The sequence below is a fragment of the Cornus florida genome, unplaced genomic scaffold, assembly GCF_030987335.1.
Source record: "Cornus florida cultivar Cherokee Brave unplaced genomic scaffold, ASM3098733v1 CherokeeBrave_3.0.0_Hap2_Chr01, whole genome shotgun sequence".
NCBI lineage: Eukaryota > Viridiplantae > Streptophyta > Magnoliopsida > Cornales > Cornaceae > Cornus > Cornus florida.
In genome coordinates, this window is record NW_026775571.1 from 42,979,751 (window position 1) to 43,000,399 (window position 20,649).

Consider the following 20,649-nt stretch of genomic DNA (forward strand, 5'->3'; position numbering starts at 1 on the left):
AGCCTCTTCCCATGATGAGATTATAAGAAGGATGGATTTATGTTAAAATAAAGTTCTCCTTCAGAGTCCTCTTCGCCGCAGTTACGGACAAGTCTATTACTCCAAGGGGATCTACTCTTGTGCCATCGAATCCCATCAACGGGCTGGAGGTAGGTCGAATAGATAATGACGGGATCTCTAGCTGCTCAAAGACCGTCTTTGTGATGATGTTGGCGCTACTTCCTAGATCTATCAAAACCCTCTTGATCATACAATTGGCCACTAAAAGACTGATGACCAATGGATCCTCGTGGGGGAGTTGAACTCTGGATAGGTCGCCATCTCCAAATCCAATACTGATGCTACCCGAAGCGATAGCATTGACCGAGGATATCTTCTTGAGCTTGTGGGCTGCCCTCAATCTGGATCTGTATACCCCCTCGAACTCTTGATCATCTTTAGACCTGCCATGTATTGCATGAATGGCTTTTACTTGCGTACCTTCTACCTTGCGGGGCTTTGCATACTCCTTTGTCATGAGATAATCCGCCAACTCACCTTTGGCAATCATATTCTCCACCTGTCGCCTAAGGGATCTGCAATCATTGGTTGAATACCCGCAATCTCGATGATAAGCGTAATGCTTGCTTTTGTCCCTTTGCTCCAGGGGTTGCTTTATTGGCTTCAGGGCTGTGAACTTTATCTTATTCTTTTGGAAGAGCTGAGCCAAGGTAGTTCGGAGAGGTGTAAATCCTTCCTCTACCCTTTGCCTCTTCTCAAGTGCCTGGGTGATCGGCGTTGAGGTACGTTGGCTTTTCTGAATCTTTGCATTTGGAATTCTTTCTCGAGGCTTATTCTCCACCGTCACGAGGGTGGCGTGCAGCGCTCGGTGGGCTATATTTTCCTCGAGCCGAATATAGATCTGGGCCCTGGCATTGAGAGTCTACATGTCGGGAGGAGAATATTTGACCAAGGAAGTGTGGAACTTCGTCCCCTGAATCATCGCAAGTTTAAATGTCTCTATAGTAGTCGCGGGATGACAATCTGCTATTTCTGAGGCTTCCATGTTGAATCTTGATAAGAAATCCTGCAATGTTTCCCCCTTCTTTTGCCTTACGGTGAAGAGGCTAACAATGCTCTTCTTTTACTTCTTATTCCCGCAATACTGTGCCAGGAACATGGTGCACAGAGTTACGTAATCCGGGATGGACTTATGCGGTCTATTCCTGAACCACTCTAGTGCTGCTCCTGTCAAGCTGGTAGGAAAAACTCTGCACATCCAAGGGTCATTATGATCATCCAAAGCCATCTTTTGAGCGTAATGATCTAGGTGCCGAGAAGGATCCCCCGTTCCATCAAACTGGGTGAAAGAAGGCATGGTAAATTTCTTGGGCCTCTCAACCAGATACACATCGTCAGTGAAAGGAGTTTTGACCAAGGAATTTTTGTGTTCTCTAGCCATCTCAGCAGGTGTCTGAATCTTCAGGAGTCTTTTCTTATCAAAGGCATCCAGAACACCTACACCATCTGGAATTCCATTGGACCACACCGTGAGCTTATGGCTGGATTCGACTTGCTCGTCTTGTACGCGACGAGGGACGTTGTCTGAAGCCACAGCCTCGGATCTTGCCCTCTGTTGTTGCTGAACCTCATTCAGCTGAGCCTCATTGGGTCGTGCCTCATTAGGTGGAAGCCCGGTAATCGGAGGAATATTCTGATTAGGGGGTGCTGCTGTGTCACCCATTGGTGGTAGTGGTGCCAACTGAGCCATCGCCGTTTGTAGAGTGTTATTCTACTGTTGAAGCAAGGCGATCTAAGCCACGCTTGCTTCGTTTGCCTGACGAAGTACGTCAAATTGGTGTAGAAACTCTTCACGCATCTTCTATATCAACTCTGTCTGTTGATCCATTAAAGATCCTCCATTCGACATTCTGGATGGTAGTTGCAAGATTCACCTATGAAACAAGAGTGGGAATATATTTGCACACGTTCCCACAGACGACACCAAAGTGTAGGTGCAAAATTTCGCTCAACCAATTACGATCGAGAGAAAATAATAGAACTCACTCAACAAACAATAATAATAAACAAGAACAGTGTCTATAGAAGAATTGAATTGCTTGCCCCTTTATTGGAGGTCTAGGCCTCTATTTATACACAAAAGTTGGTAGAATTATGGTAGGACTCGCGTTGCTTGTCCTCCAATTCTTTCCATAAATGACTTTCTTTACAAATAGAGTTCTTTCCGTTGTATGATATTTCTTATGTAGAATTTGCTTTGTATAAAAACTTTCCTTCCGGGTTGACTCCTTTGTTAAATATGACTGAGCCATATTTAATTATACTTGGGCCGGATGCGGTTTGGTGTAAGTGACTTGACTAATGGATCAAAACTTCAACAGCGGTGATGTTGGGCTGATCGATACTTTTGTCTGGTTTTGGAGGCCCAACATAAATGATAATGAATTAAAGCACAACGTAACTTGGGCTTAATCCGGATGGGTTTCTGAGATCTCCTAAATACAGATTTATATAATGGTGACGTGTCTCATTCTTATTGGAGGGAAATTTTTCCCTCCACACCGAACTTACACAAGAATCTATTTGCCGTTGAGGAGGGTCAAAGCTTCGGTTGGTGCCGGAATCGGATTCTTGACCTCGAGCTCCATAAACAGCTCGACAATCTCCCCCCTCTTCTCCCTTGTTGCTCTCAGTCCACGATCAGTGTCGTACAACGAAGACACCAACTATTTCTTCAACTTATCCAGCTCCTCCTCCTCGGCCACCGCCATTTCTGATGCCTCCTCCTCCGGTGTCCATTCGTCTTCTTCATTCACAACCTTCACTCTAAAAACCGATATGGCTTTCTTGTATTCTCTGATGGAAACCTTCAACCTCTATCTCAACTTTATGGTCGTAAAACCAATCAAATTCGCCAGAAAGAAAGAGGTTTTGGAACTGAATTGAGGCATCATTAATGAAATGGGTTTGTATAGAAAATGATTGAACTGAGACAGTCATGCCATATCTGAGAGCTTTTAGTAGGGTGAGAAAAAAACAGAGTCAACAATTGAGTCAAACGATTCGTAGATATAGAGAGAGTGAGAACAGATTGTACGTGGTTTTGGAATGACATGAAAAGGCTATTTCATCCCCGCTAGAGTAGTACTGGCTCAGCCGTTATTCTCTTAAGTGGTGGGGGTACTTTAGAACTTAGATATTTATTACCAGCCGACTGAATAAACTGACTCACCAGACAAAGCAATATGCCATTAATCTGCCATGGAAAGGGTTTCACTTAGTCGGCCTCATAGGTCGTTCTTTCCGGTCCAGCCCACCAACAAAAATCATTATCTCATTGGAAAATTTCTTTCACCCGCCACTTCAGCAGAAATACTGTGCAATAGGCCAATAACACAATTCATTATGCACATGTTGTTTTGCGTAGTATTTGGGTTGAGATACTCTGCCAAATAATCAATTTTTTTTTTTTGAAAATAATTTTTAAAATAAATAGTTAGGCCTAAAGTAAGTTTGTAATAAGACCCACTTTAAGGCAACTGATGGTAATAATTGACAATTAATGAGTAACATAAATATCTAAGAAAGTACTGAATTTTCAGATACCTTATGCCACTTTAGGATAAAAAGGAGACAACTAGACACATCTTTTTAGTGGTAATTGATAGGAAAAAATAGACCTACCTTGACCTAATAATAAAAAGTAACTAAATGTTGACCAGAGCTCTTTTACTTTTGAGTGATAATATTTCGTTATCAAATATAACGATTTCACTAGATAAGATTGATAATATTTCTTATCCAGGATAATGAAAAACGACGTGGTTCAATAAGGTAAGGATAATCCTAGCACAAGGAAGTCAAAAGGGTTAATGATCCCGCAAATAAACCGAGGGAGAGTGACCATAAGAAGGAAATCTTACTGGGCAATAAAGGTATGAGAAAAAACTCCTAAACAAAAGATACATAGTTATTATGTGATACGATTACAAGTATTAACTTGATCGTCGGAGGGTCCTTGGCTGGCACCCCATCGGTGCCATTCGAAGTGACGTCTCTTTGTTTTGAACCTAACCCGAACATGAGCCCGATTTGTGAATTTAAAGCCCAATTTCAAAATTTCTAGGTTGGGTTGGGTTGGGTTAGCTCGCCCTAGTTCTAGAGACCAACAGAGCCCTACGAACTAAGAACGTCCATACTCTTGAATTCGTTAAATTATTGATTGTCCATGTTTTTTTATTAATTTCTTCAATAGTTATATAATTGTATTCGTAGGAAAAAAAAAATTAAAAAGGAGGAGAAATTCTAGAAATAAATGGGATGGGGAGGGTGCCCACGGGAGTAAAAAAATTAAACGGGGTGGGAATGAGATGGAAAGGCCCCCGTTTAAGCGGTTTTGCACAAGAATGGGATGGGAGTTTCTAAACGGTTGCGGGAGCAAAGAAAGGAACACCTATTCAGAATTGCCCCCGTTGCCATCCTTAGACGGGACGGTGAAGGTTACCCCTACCACACCCCTCTCTCTCTCTTCGCCTATATCTCTTAAGCTATCTCTCTCTCTCTCTCTCTCTCTCTCTCTCTTCATGAAATTAAACCCTCCACTTTACATCTCATTTCTCCGCCAGCCCTTTAATTTTTTTAGTTAGGGATTATTATCTCAACTCTTTGAATCTTTTGAAATGGAAACTGAAACCAGATGAAAAATGTGAATATTTTTTGTTGTTTAGTTTATTATTTTTTTATTTTTAAGAATTTCAAATAGACTTGAATAAACATCTTTAAACTTAAAAAAATTCGGTCGAATTTCTTGTTTTTGTGACTAATGAACTGATTACACCTAATATTGAATTTGAGTGATATCGAGTTATCGATGTGTAAAATTTGAAGATTTTTGTTCTACATATATAAATGTATCTCATTGAACATATACTAGGACATTTTTTTTACTCATAAACTAACTGATCCTTAAATTACAGATGGCAGCTCTTTGTCCATCCCTTTACAAACTTGTTCGATTCTTAGCAAAGAAATTATAGCCTAGTTATTATTATTATTATTTTATTTTACCAATATTGTAAGAATGCCTTGCGCATTTTGTTCTAATCCTACCCCAACTTATGGATCTCATCAAGTTCTAACTTAAACATTTCAAATGTAATTCGTGTGATTAAATCATCACACATTTTCTTATTTTGAATTTGTACATTTGATTCCTGTGATCAAATAAGACTCTGTTTATACATGATTTTAATCTATAAAATACATTTTATGACTTTTAATTTCCACCAAAATGATAAAATGATTGTTATAAAAAAAAAAAAAAAAAAAAAAAAAACATAAAGAATGAATGGGATATTAGAGCAAACTAATAAAAGCAAAACACAATTCAGAGTATAGGATCAATTTTCAAAACTGATATGCAACACTCTAGTTTATCAGTCCCATCATAGTCTTTCATTTGATTCTCACATATTTATATGCGCAATTGAAATATAATAATAAGAGGAAAAATAGGTTGACCGAGTTGTATTGATATTTTTTAACGGAATTTTTTCATTCAACTTGTAGTTTAGAAATTAACATTGTGTAGTTTGAAAAATTAGTAATAGTTTATCTATTTTAAATTTTAAAAATAAAAAGGTATTTCTTAATATAACAATCAACTATCAAAAGCAGCGGTTGAAAAGTTATATAAATATAAAATACAACAACCATTGGAGAAATTTTTCGAATGTAAAACTGTGACATCTATATGAAGTACTACATCGAAGCATAGAGCAATACGCGGTCACAATAATGCGGACTTAGACAACACACAGGGCTATTCCGACGGGCAAAAGAGGCCGATTAATCCACTAAATCAGTATAAGGACAAATAAAAATCTCATAGAATCAACAAGTAACCAAATTAGCTTCGTGAAAGGGAGGTTTGGCTCCAATTCTTGAGAATTAGGGAATGGATAGGCGGAAATCAAGTTCAATTATCTTGTATAAATATCCAGATAGAAAGAGAGAAAATATTCAAAGAAAAAGAACGAAAATGATAGGTGAAAACAATGATAAAAAGAATACTTGATTTAGGAACTATTATTCTTTTAATTTGTTACTTATAACAGATTAAGCAGTAGTATTCAACTACTCTCTAAAAAAAATAAGAATAATATCCTCACTTTATTATAGCTAGTGTTATGATCTAATTTGACCTAATTGAAAGAATACTTGATTTAGGAACTATTATTCTTTTAATTTTTCATTAATTATAATTGAGGTGAAAACCTTGAACTGACTATAATAAAGAGTTTCTTATGAGAAATAAAAAATAATAAAAAAATTACGTGTCCTTAAAGCTACTAAGCCATAAACCAATCAAAGTTGTACAATGCTAAATGACTCCGCAAAGTGTGAGAAGTGGTTTCTACGTAAACACATCTGTTCACGAGACCCTAATGGGTTATATCATTTATTTATTTTATTTTATTTTATTTATTTTTTTTCCTTAAAAGGAAAGATCTATAATAACAATTTTACCTCAATTATAATTCATTATAAATTAAAAGAATAACAATTTTTTAAATCAACTATTCTTTCGATTAGCGTTAATATTAGATTCTAAGGCTGCAGTACTGACTCACTGAAAGCAATTCCAACTTACAATATAAAACGATAAATTAAGTAATTTTAAAACCATTGAATCGCGACTTTGCTAGTTCTCATAGCCCACCAATCATGGTGGACCCCACAAGGGGTGTGAGTACTCACAATGTGACGAAAAGGTTAATGCATAATTTTTCACTGTAAGTACTTTGGATGAGTTCTAGCTCCAATAATTTGCATGATATTTTTATTTTTTAAAGAATCTAATATAAAATTTTCATTTTTGATAGACCTTAGACTTAAATTTGATGTTTAGTTTTATTCAGCATTTTTTTTTATTTATTGTCCAGCAACTTTTGATTAGTCGGACCTCCCCACCATTTTAAGTCTCTCATTGATTCAGTGTACCATGACCCGAGAAAGTATATAATAGACCACGTGTATGTGTTACGTAGAACACTCATATTTTATTTGGAAACTTCCTATTTATCTTTTATCAAGACAAAACAAAAGTTTTTATGACCATTTATTGATTCGTTGGGGGCACCATCTGGAAGTATTTCGAAAATTGTACAGCATAGTTCTGGTAAGGTTTGTTTCGACATAAAATATATGTTTTAGAAAATATTTTTTTTTAGGTAAAACATTATTTTATTTTTATTTTTTCGATGGCAAAGGTCTAAGTCGAGATTGATGTCGAATCTATCGGATTGGGTATGTAAAATAACTTGTCGAAAATTGATGAATATGTTATTTTTGTTAAATTTTAATATATATTTTTCTTCGTAAATATTTTACGACAAACCAAACACCAAAAAATAAAAAATAAAAATTTTTGAAAAATATTTTACATCCAAATAAACTGAGCCATAATATCAAAACATTTGATAAATATTATGTCACCAACTGCAGTGGCCTCTAAAGTTTTCCATTGCTTCAAGCAAGAATTCTTTATCACATTTTACAGCTACATTAAACAATATTCTAAACAACAATATATATGTGTGTGTGTGTGTGTTTTACCCTGATAAACATGTGAAGTCAGAATATAATGACTTTACCTCGGACAATTTTGATCTTCTTGTTATTTGGACGAATTGGTAGGTGTGATACTCCTTGATTCTAGAGCCACGAGTGATCAAATCCGAGCATAGAATACAAGAGTTATCAAACAATTAATATTTAAACAAGCATTTAAAAACAAAAGGAATAAAAAAGAAATACATAAATAATAAGCTGAAGGGAACTAAATAATAAATTCTTATTTAAAAATCCTTAAATAAATAATAATTAAAATCCCAAAATAAAATCCTCCAATCCTCTGATACCAATAATTATTTAAACTACAATTCGGGAATCCATACTGTGGACCCCAAATAATATCCTAACTAAAATAACTGAACTGAAATAAATCGAATAACTAAAACATGCAAATTGTGTTTATGTTTATGGTCACATCTTGATTGCAACAATGTATTCCCCATTAATGAAAAGCAAGTGGTTAATTACATGAGCTTAGTGGTGATTCCAACACTCTAAGATCTCTCTTCATATCTCTTAAATCCCTATCTTTCACTAGTTTACTTTTCTTGCATTTTAATTTCATTGCATCTTAGTTTAATTAACCAATCTCTCACTTTGTATCAATTGATACATTAGAGTCGAAGTTAAATCCCAACACGTATAATCTCTGTAGACGATCACTACTCGCTATACTTCATTAGTTGTAGTAGTGGTTTTTATAAATGTAAATTTGAATAGAAAGGTTTTCAAAACCACATTCATAGTTTGACCTTGCGAAGCGACCTCTCGCATTAAAAAGTCCGTTTTCTTAATCACTTAGAGGAAAGGGCGAGACTCGTCAAATTTTGATGCTGTTGTCGAGAATTAACAGTTTTGTTGCAATTAGACTAGACAATAGTGTTCATTCGATTGCTTCTATTTTTAATTTATTTTTCATTATATTTTCTTTTCTCATTCTTGATATTAATTGTTCAATTAGGTACTTGACTACAAGGAAGTCAAACATTAGATCTTAGAGCAATCATTGGAGCTTGGAATTTGAAGTTGCTTAAGGACCTTTGTGAGCATTTCTTGAAAATCTCGTAGTTTAATTGTTTCACTTCTTTGCATGCTTGTGATAGCCCTTGTTGAGGCTAATTTTATTGCTTAAATTTTTGTCCAAGCATCGTCCCATGTGGAGGCCATTATTTGTTGCATTTGGATTTTGAATATGGACGGAGCCGTTATTTGATCCAAGTTTAGGGAAAAATTACTTCCCATCGCCTTATATCCCTCCACCATATTTTGATCCTTATGAGGTTGAATCCAATTCATTTCAACATGCATCATCTTATTATAGACTTAACTATTCTCATTATCCTCCTTGTAACTACTATTCTCCCCCACTATGTTATGATGAACCAACTCCACCACCTTCTAGGTACTCACCCGGATTTGAAGAAAAAATGTTAGCTTTACTTGATGTGCATATTTCACAAACTCCACTTATTAATTCACATTCTCAAATTTTAGCCAAGCTTAAAGCTCAAGTTGAGCAAATTGGAAGTGCTGTTTCTCATCAAGAGGAGGAGGAAGAGGCAAATGAGAAAACGGCAAGAACTTCAATTTATATAGATGAAGATGATGAAAATGAAGAGGAAGAAGTAGCAAGTGAGCAATTTGAGGAGTTGATGAGTCCACCAATGGCTAATCCAATAGAGCACAACATGACTTATGAGGATTTTCCTCATTTTGATCATGATTTAATTCCAGCCACTAATACTTTAGAGAGTGAGGAGATGTTGACCACTATAGAGGTAGGAGAGGAGGATGAGGAACTTGTTGAAGAGGACCTTCCTTCCATTATTTCAAAAGACCCTCTTGAGACATGCCTTTTTTAAATGTATAAAAATTGTGGTTTTGACCTTTAAAGCTCCAAAAAGGAAGTTAACTCTCTAATGGACTTCTTAGCTAACTTGGAAGGTAGGGAGATGGTGATTTTTGAAGAAGAGAAAAATGATAAAGAGAAGGTGTTCTTTGATATTCCAAATGAGTCTTTGAAAGACATTGCCTCACCAATTATCAAAGTGAATGATCATTTGAATGTGTTTCAAGAACACAACAAAGAGGCAAGGCCAATCATCATTGATTTTGTTTTCAAGACCGTGGATAAAAGGAACAAAATCATCTCTTTCATTTCTTTTCAAGTCATTGTTTTGGAGAATGTGTATATTGTCATAAATGAGGCATCAAATGAGAAAAGTAAAAAGAAGATCAATAAAGATATTTCATATCCGGTTTTTAATTCTTTTGATTATTGAGTTGACCCAACGTCTTACTAGAGACATTAAACACTAGTATTCGTAGAGTTTCAAAACTTTATTCCTCCCTCATTTCTTTTTCTTTTTATTTTTCGTTCTTGTGTATATTCTTCCATCCATTTTCCAATCTCCATTCTTGTTACCATCATTGGGGCTTAGCATAGGATTTTTTGCACTTTCAGCTCAAAATTAGGCATTTAGTGCATGTTCGATCGATCACAAGAGATATTCGATTGATCGAATATCATCTCTGCATACTCTCATCTTTTTGTTCCATCATGCGAAGATTCTCCGCATATTTCATCTCTCTGTGTATTATTCGAACATTCCATCCGATCGATCCAAGTATCCCTTGATCGATCCAGTTTTCCACTGGATCAATCACAACTTTGCCCCTATGACTTTTTGACTTTTTCCACTTTCTATTTTATTTTCTTTTACTTTTGTCAATTTCTTTTTCTTTTTTTTTTTATTTAGTTACTTTTCTCTTGTAAAAAAAAAAAAAAAAAATCATTCTTTATTTCCTTACACTTTTATTTACTTGCATTTTTTATTTTTGTTTGTATACATATTTGTTATGTCTAAAAAAAAATATATATATATAAAAAAATAATCTTTCAAAGTAGTATTTCGTCTTACTAGAGACTTTAAACTTAGCACCCACATGACACACTGTGTCTTTTATCTCTTGTATCATACATGTTCATTTTCATTTTTATTTCTTTATTTTTCTTGCATTTTATTTCATTGTACGTACTTTTATAAAAAGAAAAATATAAAAAATTTTCACCATTGTGCCCTTATGTGTAGTCATGCTACTTTCATATTTTCTATTGAGCTTGATCTCATATATCTCTTTCATCTTGTGTTATTGTAACGACTCGGATTTCTCAACCCGGTGCGTTAGTGATAAACTGGAAGTTGACCCGATAGCGGACCTGAAATGCGGAAGTGAAAGAAGTCAAATGACTTCAAAAGATGTACGTCATCCTTAAGGCCCCAAAATGACTCTCCATGAAGCCACGGAACTCAAATGAGCCAAACAAATGAAGCAAGAATGCCTAACCCGAAAAGAGATGAACTAAGGGCAAAATGGTCATTTCTCACTGAAAAGGGTGCCACCATGCACACCATTGGAAGGTCAACGAAAAATGAACAAAATTAGACTCAAGAATCATTTGATTCTGAGTCCGGACAGAAAAGATATGAAATTCCAACATCCGATGCGAAAGTTATAAAGCAGTGACTTAACATTTTACAATATTTTCATAATAAACTTTGAAAACAAAAGTGCATAAAAAACGAGATACATGTCATTGCCTCCGGCTTCATCTCATACATGTTAAATATATTGAAAAGAGTGCACTTACGTACACTTTACATATATGAATCAACGAATACAAGTTTAAACAAATAGGGCTACAAAGAGGCATCTTATGCTAACACTTGCATAAAATAGAAACTTAGAAATTGTAAGCCATCCAAGGAGCAATGGAATCTTCAAATCCTGAGTCCTGTACCTGAACCTAGTATCGTAGGGGTGAGTAACATAAAGCTACTCGTAGGAGATGAGCATGCATCGACCTAGCATTTTACAATTTTATCACCTTATGGTGAAACATGTTAAAGGGGCTCATGCCACCTAACGTCTATGTCAAGATGAGACCCAGGGAGCATCCTAAGCTACCTAGATCATTTATATCATAATCACATTGTTCATGCAATTCAAACAACATGGAAACATGTTATACAAGGCAATAAGATATAGATTCTCAAAGTCTTCAACTTGAAATCCAAAATACGAAAACAACAAGTGTGGGTCATGACACCTAATGTCTATGTTCAAAATGAATCTATAAGGTAATTCCTAAACTACATTTGAACATCAAAACACAAATTATGATATCGATGCAATTTAACCAACAACGGAACTTCCAATACAACGGATGAAGCATGCTTTCACAAAGCTACATCTTAAGCTCAAAATAGGAAATCAAATAAGGAATAACAAGTTACGATATCATCTAGTTATCAACTTGAAATGAAATACGAAATCAAACAAAGGGGATCCTCGGACGTCACGCCGGATCAGACCGACAACATAGTTACTTTAGGGTTACTAGCCCATGAATAACCTCCCTATGTGCGCACTAGACTATATAGAGGGACAATCCCCCATACTAGAACTAAGTCCTAGCCGTAACCAAACGACATTCCCAAGTTTTCAAAATTAATAAATTATGCAACAACGTATATATATCAACATGTATATACAAGATATCAATTATTTACCAAGCACAATCCAAATTTTGGAAACTTATACAATATATGCTCAAAATTCATAACTACTATGGCATGTAAGATGTTAAATACAAAGTGTGCAATTCCTTACACATAGCAATAATATATTCAATAAGGAAAAACATATTCTCATGAATATAAAAGTAACAACTATGTTATCCAATACTCAAAAGTAATCAAGTGAACATATATCAAATCAAAATCCATGATTTAAATATAGAAACAACTTCTAAAATGCAATTAAATCCATGGAGTAATAAAGTAGAATTTAATTAAACATAAATAGTTAAATTATCTAAATTCCAAGTTAATCCAAATAACCTCAATTTAATATATATTGAAAGACATGTCATGGTCATCATATATATAACATCAAATGACAAGTTAAGTGATTAAAACACTTAAAACAAAATTAATCAAGCTAATTAATTAATTTCCTCTAGATTTTTAAACAATTCCAAATGCCCTCAATTTAATCTATGTTAGAGAACATGCCAAGGCCTATTTAAATACCACATTACAACTTGATTTAATGCTTGATACAACCATGTGAATTAAACTTTCACTAAAGATAAATATTAAATAAAAGTTATAATTCTTAATCAAATGATCCAAATTTAATATATGTTAACCAACATATCTAAACATAATTTCCTAACATATTACAATTAAAATCAAAGTTATACATCATCATAAATTTTAAATCTTATACAAAGAAATAAAAATTACTAACTTTCTAAATTTGATACAAGGCATATATATTTGTTGTATAATCATGACAAACACACAATACAACACACAAATAATCCTAAAACATTCTCTACCTCAATTGGAATGAAAATCCCAATTACCACCGAAATGAAATCGCCCCAAATTTTCGGTCCGCAAAACAGATTTTTCAGCTTGCTACCTTTAACTTGTAAAATTCATAAAAAATTCAATTCTAACCCAAATTGAATGAATTCAAATCCCAATGAAAGCTTAAACACTGTAATTTGATAATATCAATTTAGTTTAACAAAATATTTTCCCAATTGAAACAGTTTTGCCCCACAACTTTGAAACAAATTCTGCACAGAAAACACATTTTCAGCCTGTAGCTTCCAACTTTGAAAATTCATGAAAAATTCATTTGACATCCAAATTGGGCAAACCTAAATTATTTTGGAAGTAAACATATGAGAGTGTAAAACTGGAAATTTAAGCCATGAGCCAATGTCAAAAGGTTAGTGAAATAAATCATCTAAAAATATGTTTTCCAGCTGCAATAAAAACATGGACAGCAGATATATTCGGATTTTAAAAAAAAATTTAGAAATGCTCTAAAATCGTAAAAAAATCCTGAGTAGTGTAAAACCCATGGGGGAAGTTCCAGTAAACATTTCAAGGCAATTGAAGTACCACATCTCCATATATAAATTCATTGTCGAACCGAAAAGGAAAAGCTTCAAATTTCCAGCAACTAGCTTGCAACTTCAAAAATTCATAACTAATTCATTTTAAATCCAAATTACATGAAACCATAACTAAATGAAAGCTAATTGAGTATATTTTCATATTCTATATTTAATTTGACAAGATTAATTTCAAGTTAAAACAGTTTAAGGGCAAAATACAAGTCCTTCTCTTCCATGCATGTAAAACACTCAATAATGACATAAAAATACTTCAAAATAATAGATTAATACCTCACTAGAGAATTGAATTTCTAGATACCAAAGCAAAATTAGGAGTTAGGCTAAATCCTTCAAGGGTTTTGAAGAGGAGGATGAGGGGAACAAAAAGTAATCCAAACTTTATGGTCTAAAGTAAGTGGAAGGGCCTCAAAGATCAAGGTCAATGCCGAAGGTTTCAAACTCCATCCATGGAGGCTAGGGTTTTCTTGTAAGGAAGAGAATGAAATAATGTGGTTAAGTGTGAGTGGAGGAAATAGAAATCCTCCATTCACTATGTGCTCTTACACCATGGTCAACACACACATCTATGGTCAAGTGCATAAAAACCCTCCTTTAAAACCATAATCCCAAAGTGGCCCAAAGATATTTGCAAGATTAAATTGTGAACTTACACTTGTCACCAATCCATGGCTCCTTCCTAGGCTTAATCCCTCACCTACACTTGTCAACCATCCAAGCAACAAGTGCACCAATCCTAGGCCAACAAGTGGGTGAATCCTCACCCTCCAAATGTCATCATCCAATGCATTAAAGTGTTTCCACACAAATGTCAACAAGTGGACTAATGAGAGTGTGACACTTGTCACACTTTTCAAAAATTGCAAAAAGGTCCTTTTTGAAAATATCTTCCAAATTTAATTACAAAATGGTCCCAAAGATGAAAAATAATTACTTTATTTAGTTACACTAAAACCCCACAAGTTAAGAATAATTACACTAAAGTATGCATTAATGCCCCTTTATGAAAGAAGTAAGCAATCAACATGCTTTTCTAGAAAAGTAAAAATACCACTATCATGGAAATCAAATATCATGAATGCATGTAAAATCGGAATCAAATCCGAGCACAAAAAGTGAGATTGTGCAAGGAAAAAGGATAAACGAGAAAAAGACAAAATGTGAATAGTGTTTGGAAAAATAAAATATGGAAATGACACAATCCCCAAAGGAAGTTGTCAATTTAAGGAAAAGAGTCTCGGAAATTATTCTAGAGCACTCGAGACGACATCAAGTGATGAAAAACTGAACCCAAAAAGGAAAAGACAACGGGAAAAAAAATATCCATTAAAATCTGAGAAAAAAGGAAGAAAAATGACCGAGTCATTACAACCTTCCCACCTTTAAGGGATTTCGTCCCTGAAATCTTGCCCCAACAAAACAAAAAGGCAAAACTAGGATAACTACGGAGTACATCTCTGAGTATCCCTCACAACATGCTACGAAAGCAATCCCAAAACTGAAGACAACGTACAACCCCATGTCATTCGCACCCATGTGCTCACGACAGGACAACCCCTCAAAAGAAAAGTTATCACATGGCCACACCATAAGTCGAAACTCACACACAGAACTTCAGGCCAGACGAGGGAACGGAAGACAACAATCGAAAGCACCCCTCCTGACGAACCATCATAAGGAACCAAAAATAACCACCAACAGAACTCCAAGATATCCATGAATCAAATCAAAGTACTAAACAAAGACGACATGGCAGTATGAATAGCGACTAGAAGCTGCCCACGACGTACTCAAATGTGTGGTAGCAATGATAATTCCTAGTGTCCGCCCACACTTACTCGTCAGTAAGGTAGCATCGACGGCAACTAGCACCCGCCCACAGCACACAACTTGTACGGTAGCATGACAGTATAAGGCACCAATTCATAACCTGCCCCCACTAGGTCTACCCATGAAACCTCTCGATACAAATGACTTTAATGTCAAAAATGATCATTACCAAAAGCACTACAGAAACCAACATTTTGTGAGAGTTGAGATATGGTGCAAAGATGTCCGGCCGGACCATCTTGGCCAATCCCAAAACTCTGACAACAATGTCATAGGTACCATTACGCTTAAGGCCTTAAATCCTCAATACAAAAAGACCAACAATTTTAACATCTCAAAACACTACTATCAACAACATCAATTACGAATCCAAAGTCTGACAAGCAAAACAGCATCTCCAAAATCCCAGATATGATCCTAAAATAGATCAACTATAAGACTACTCACCGTAATCAAACATCGAATCAAAATCCCTATCACGGATAACTAGATCCTCGAAATACAAGTCCACGAAGTGGCACACACATCAAAATCTTGATAACCAAGGTCATAGAATGAGTCTCTCAAAATCGTACTTGACAACACCAACCTAAATCAAAATTCCTCAATTTCGATCCATCTATAAACAACCACTGGAACTATGATTCCTCAAGGCTATGCCTAGTCATAACTAGGACGAGAAAACTCCACAAGCAAGCCATATCCAACAACGATCCTCCAAAACTCCTCCTAAGAGTCAACCACATCCAGGCCTCCAAAACTGGAACAAGTCTCCAAAAGACATTCTCAAAAGAGCATCGAGCTCACCTCACGAATCAAATAATCCTTAAAGATATGGACATAAGTCTCCGTAAAATGATCTCACACCAATCAACTCACTTGAGCACCACAACCGTCAACAACCACAGCAAGAACTCCCTAAGGGAAGACACGAAAGAAAGGGGACCACCAGTCCTAAAAAGGACAACACCATGACTACATCTCTGAAATGAAAGACAACAAAGTCAACGACTTTACCCCCTACATGGAAGTAAGTCGACCAAAATCTATCAAATCCTCACTAAGGACTCAAGATAACAACAATGATCCTCATGGACCAACCAACCCCAAAACAGTGCACAACGCAACGGAGGGAAGAAACTCACTCCTTGTGAAGTCCCTAACACGAACCAGCATAAAACCATTGTGGAAACCCGCATACAGACTACGTGCGACCAAGGGAAATGAATGGGGAAACCAAACCTAAAAGGCATGCATGTGACAAGGAATGTAACTACCAGAAAGAAAATCTACTTACATAGATGATAATTAAAAGCATATGCTGCACGTCTCCACATAAACACAAAAGCATGTCATTAAAGCACAGTAACAACATGGCATTTTGAAGCATATAAGAAAGGCATGCTATTGCCATACAACAAGAAGGCAAACGTGGATAGACCTCCACCTACTCATGCATCACAATATCATAAATCATACTACTAACATGGTAGTAAATGAAACTGCAGAAAACAAAAGTGATACAACAATGAACCGTATGGACATCGTCTCCTAGAGTGCCTAGGTAAAAAGAAAGGACCAGTCTTAGCCATACACTGACTCCAAAAACCAATGCAACAACAACCTGTCTCAAAACAAACGTGAGCCTTTACCACAATGGTAAGACTCTTACAATCCATCTCTGAATCTAAGGGTGACACTACAAGTGATACTAACAATGCAAAGTTCTCTCTACCCAAAGCATCTATCAATCGACTTGACCCCAACAGCGTCATCGCGCAAGGAGAACTCAAAGAAAATGGCAACTCTAGCCGTACAATCATACAACCAAATCGATCACTATGACTGATCCCCAAAACAACCATCATGATTATCGATCAACAGGACTACACCTGTCGGAACAAAACCTAATGCTGAATCTATCCGAACTGCACTCGTAGCTTGCCAGTACAGTAACATGACAGTGCCATGCACCCGCCCACAAAGTACCCGCCCACGAAAATTGCAATCTCAGAGGAACCTTCCAAAACAACCAAGGATCCCAAAAGGTCTAAAACCTAACCATGGCCTAAACTCAACAAATCCAGTACTACAGTTGTGCCTAATGGCTCACCCCACGAGAGCCTAAACAAAAGGTGTCTCTCCACCTACCTCAAAACCAACTCTAGGTCAACAACAACCTAAACTACAACACAACTGTGACTACAATCACCATCAACCTCAACTCGAGCCTCAATGACCAATCTCGTGTCATGCCAAATATGCAACACAGTTATGTATATACAAATCTAATCTAGCATACATCATATGTCATGCTTTTTATATTGGAATCAAAACAAGTTAAACAAATAGCATACCACGTATAGCACATAAGCACCTAAACGTGTTATTAAACCAAAACATATTATCATAAATCATATAAGCACGTAAAATAAAGCAACAGAAATGTGATATGCACCCAAAACCCGTCGTCCCAAGGTATTCAAACCTAGGAGCTCTGATACCACCTGTAACGACCTGGATTTCTCAACCCGGTGCGTTAGTGATGAACCGGAAGTTGACCCGATAGCGGACCTGAAATGCGGAAGCGAAAGAAGTCAAATGACCTCAAGAGATGTACGTCATCCCTAAGGCCCTAAAATGAATCTCCATGAAGCCACGGAACTCAAATGAGCCAAACAAATGAAGCAAGAATGTCTAACTCGAAAAGAGATGAACTAAGGGCAAAATGGTCATTTCTCCCTGAAAAGGGTGCCACCATGCACACCATTGGAAGGACAACGAAAAATGAACAAAATTAGACTCAAGAATCGTCTAATTCTGAGTACGGGCAGAAAAGATATGAAATTCCAACACCCGATGCGAAAGTTATGAAGCAATGACTTAACATTTTCCAATATTTTCATAACAAACTTTGAAAACAAAAGTGCATAGAAAACGAGATACATGTCATTGCCTTCGGTTTCCTCTCATACATGTTAAATACATTGAAAAGAGTGCACTTACGTACACTTTACATATATGAATCAACGAATACAAGTTTAAACAAATAGGGCTACAAAGACGCATCTTATGCTAACACTTGCATAAAATAGAAACTTAGAAATTGTAAGCCATCCAATGAGCAATGGAATCTTCATATTCTGAGTCCTATACCTGAACCTAGTATCGTAGGGGTGAGTAACATAAAACTACTCGTAGGAGATGAGCATGCATCGACCTAGCATTTTACAATTTTATCACCTTATGGTGAAACATGTTAAAGGGGCTCATGCCACCTAACGTCTATGTCAAGATGAGACCCAGGGAGCATCCTAAGCTAGATTATTTCTATCATAATCACATTGTTCATGTAATTCAAACAACATGGAAACATGTTATACAAGGCAACAAGATATAGATTCTCAAAGTCTTCAACTTGAAATCCAAAATACGAAAACAATAAGTGTGGGTCATGACACCTAACGTTTATGTTCAAATGAATCTACAAGGTCATTCCTAAACTACATTTGAACATCAAAACAAAAATTATGATATTGATGCAATTTAACCAACAACGAAACTTCTAATACAACGCATGAAGCATGCTTTTGTAGACACTAAAATTTTAGTGAACTTTAATTTGGACAAATGGACCCATTAAATATGGGCCCAATGTTTAATTAAGTTATTTAATTGGCCCAAGTATGGTTGACTTATATTATTTAATTAAGCCCAGTCTAGAGTCTAGATGGTCAAATAAAAAGAATAATTATTCCTAATAAAATATATTTGGAATAATTATTTTTAAGGATAATTATCATAATATATCCGGCCCGGCCCAATTATAGTTTTTTCCTTATCAGGAGATGACACGTGTCATCATCCTATTAATCCAAGAAGCCTATAAATAGAGGCTTGGAGGAAGAAAAAGGGGAGAGGATTCAGAATTCAGAAGTCTACAAATTCAGACACAAATTCAGAATTCAGAAGTTCAGAGACTCAGAAATCCAGAGACTTAGAATTCAGACACAAATTCAGAATCGAAACCCAAAAGAGAAGAATATCAAGCACATCCAACAACGTGCCGTTCTTCATCAAATTCCACAGTGATTCAAGAACAAGCTCGTGCAGCCCTTGGATCCAACCAACCAAAAACAAGGAGATCGAATCAGAGGACCATTCTTTTTTTGTAAAAGATATTACAAAGGACTGTACTCCACATTCATAAATTAATAAAATTCTATTTGCTCCATATTTTGTTTCTATTGCAGACTTACAAAATTTGTGTGTACAAATTTGTGGCACGCCCGGTGGGACTCCCTTTGCCTCTCATCTCTTTCTCCTACCATCAAGTTTCTTCTCTATCAGATTCTATGGCTCCCCCTAAGATTCAGACAGACAAGAAAGCCCAAAAGAACATCGCTATTGCAAAGGTCGACACTAAAGCCACCATGAAAAGTGGCACGAAGACCAAATTAAGCGATGGAAGTCCCTTGACGGGCCCTATGACACGTAGCAAGTCCCAGGCGATGGCGTCATTCAAACTTCAGCAAGATGTGGTGAAAACTAATCCTGCAACACCGGCGAACGTGAAAACTCAACATGTCAAAAACCTTGACATTGTTCCAGAGGAGGCTCCACCACCAGATTCACTTCGTTCTATCTATGATGCTCACTCTAGTGTCGGTTCACCCCCAGAGTCACCACGTCAGACTTCGGAGTAGTCAATCACTTCAAGGAACGTGGATTCTCAAGGCCTATCATACTCAGATGTGGTTGCTGCTATGATGACTGGAGCTGCTACGGTGGAGGAACAACTAGCAACTATGGCTCATTCCATTGAGAACCTCACAAAGACTATTGAAGAAAAGGACTTGCAAATCGCTACACTAATGAATAAATTGGAAGTTTAGACCTTCGGTGAAACACCAATGCCATCCGGGAATCGTGCAACTTTCACACCACCACCGTTTGGGAAACCTACATCTTCCACAGCAATACTAACGGAGAATCCTAATTCTACAGCACAAGGTACTCACAGGGAGAATCCCAAACAGACGTCGGTGACAGAACAAGCGACCAGTCAAAATCAGACGCCGGGGATAGAACAGGCGACTAGTCAAACCAATCATACCTCTTCTTCAGTCTCTTCATTATCTGTCGAACAATTGCAAGATATGATAATAAATACAATCCGAGCTCAA

The 20,649-nt window shown here is 36.2% G+C and overlaps 1 pseudogene; it reads right to left on the reverse strand.

The window, feature by feature from the left end:
* The window catches only part of LOC132271367 (plastid-lipid-associated protein, chloroplastic-like), a 61,662-nt pseudogene that overhangs the window by 32,058 nt on the left and 8,955 nt on the right, over nt 1-20,649 (reverse strand).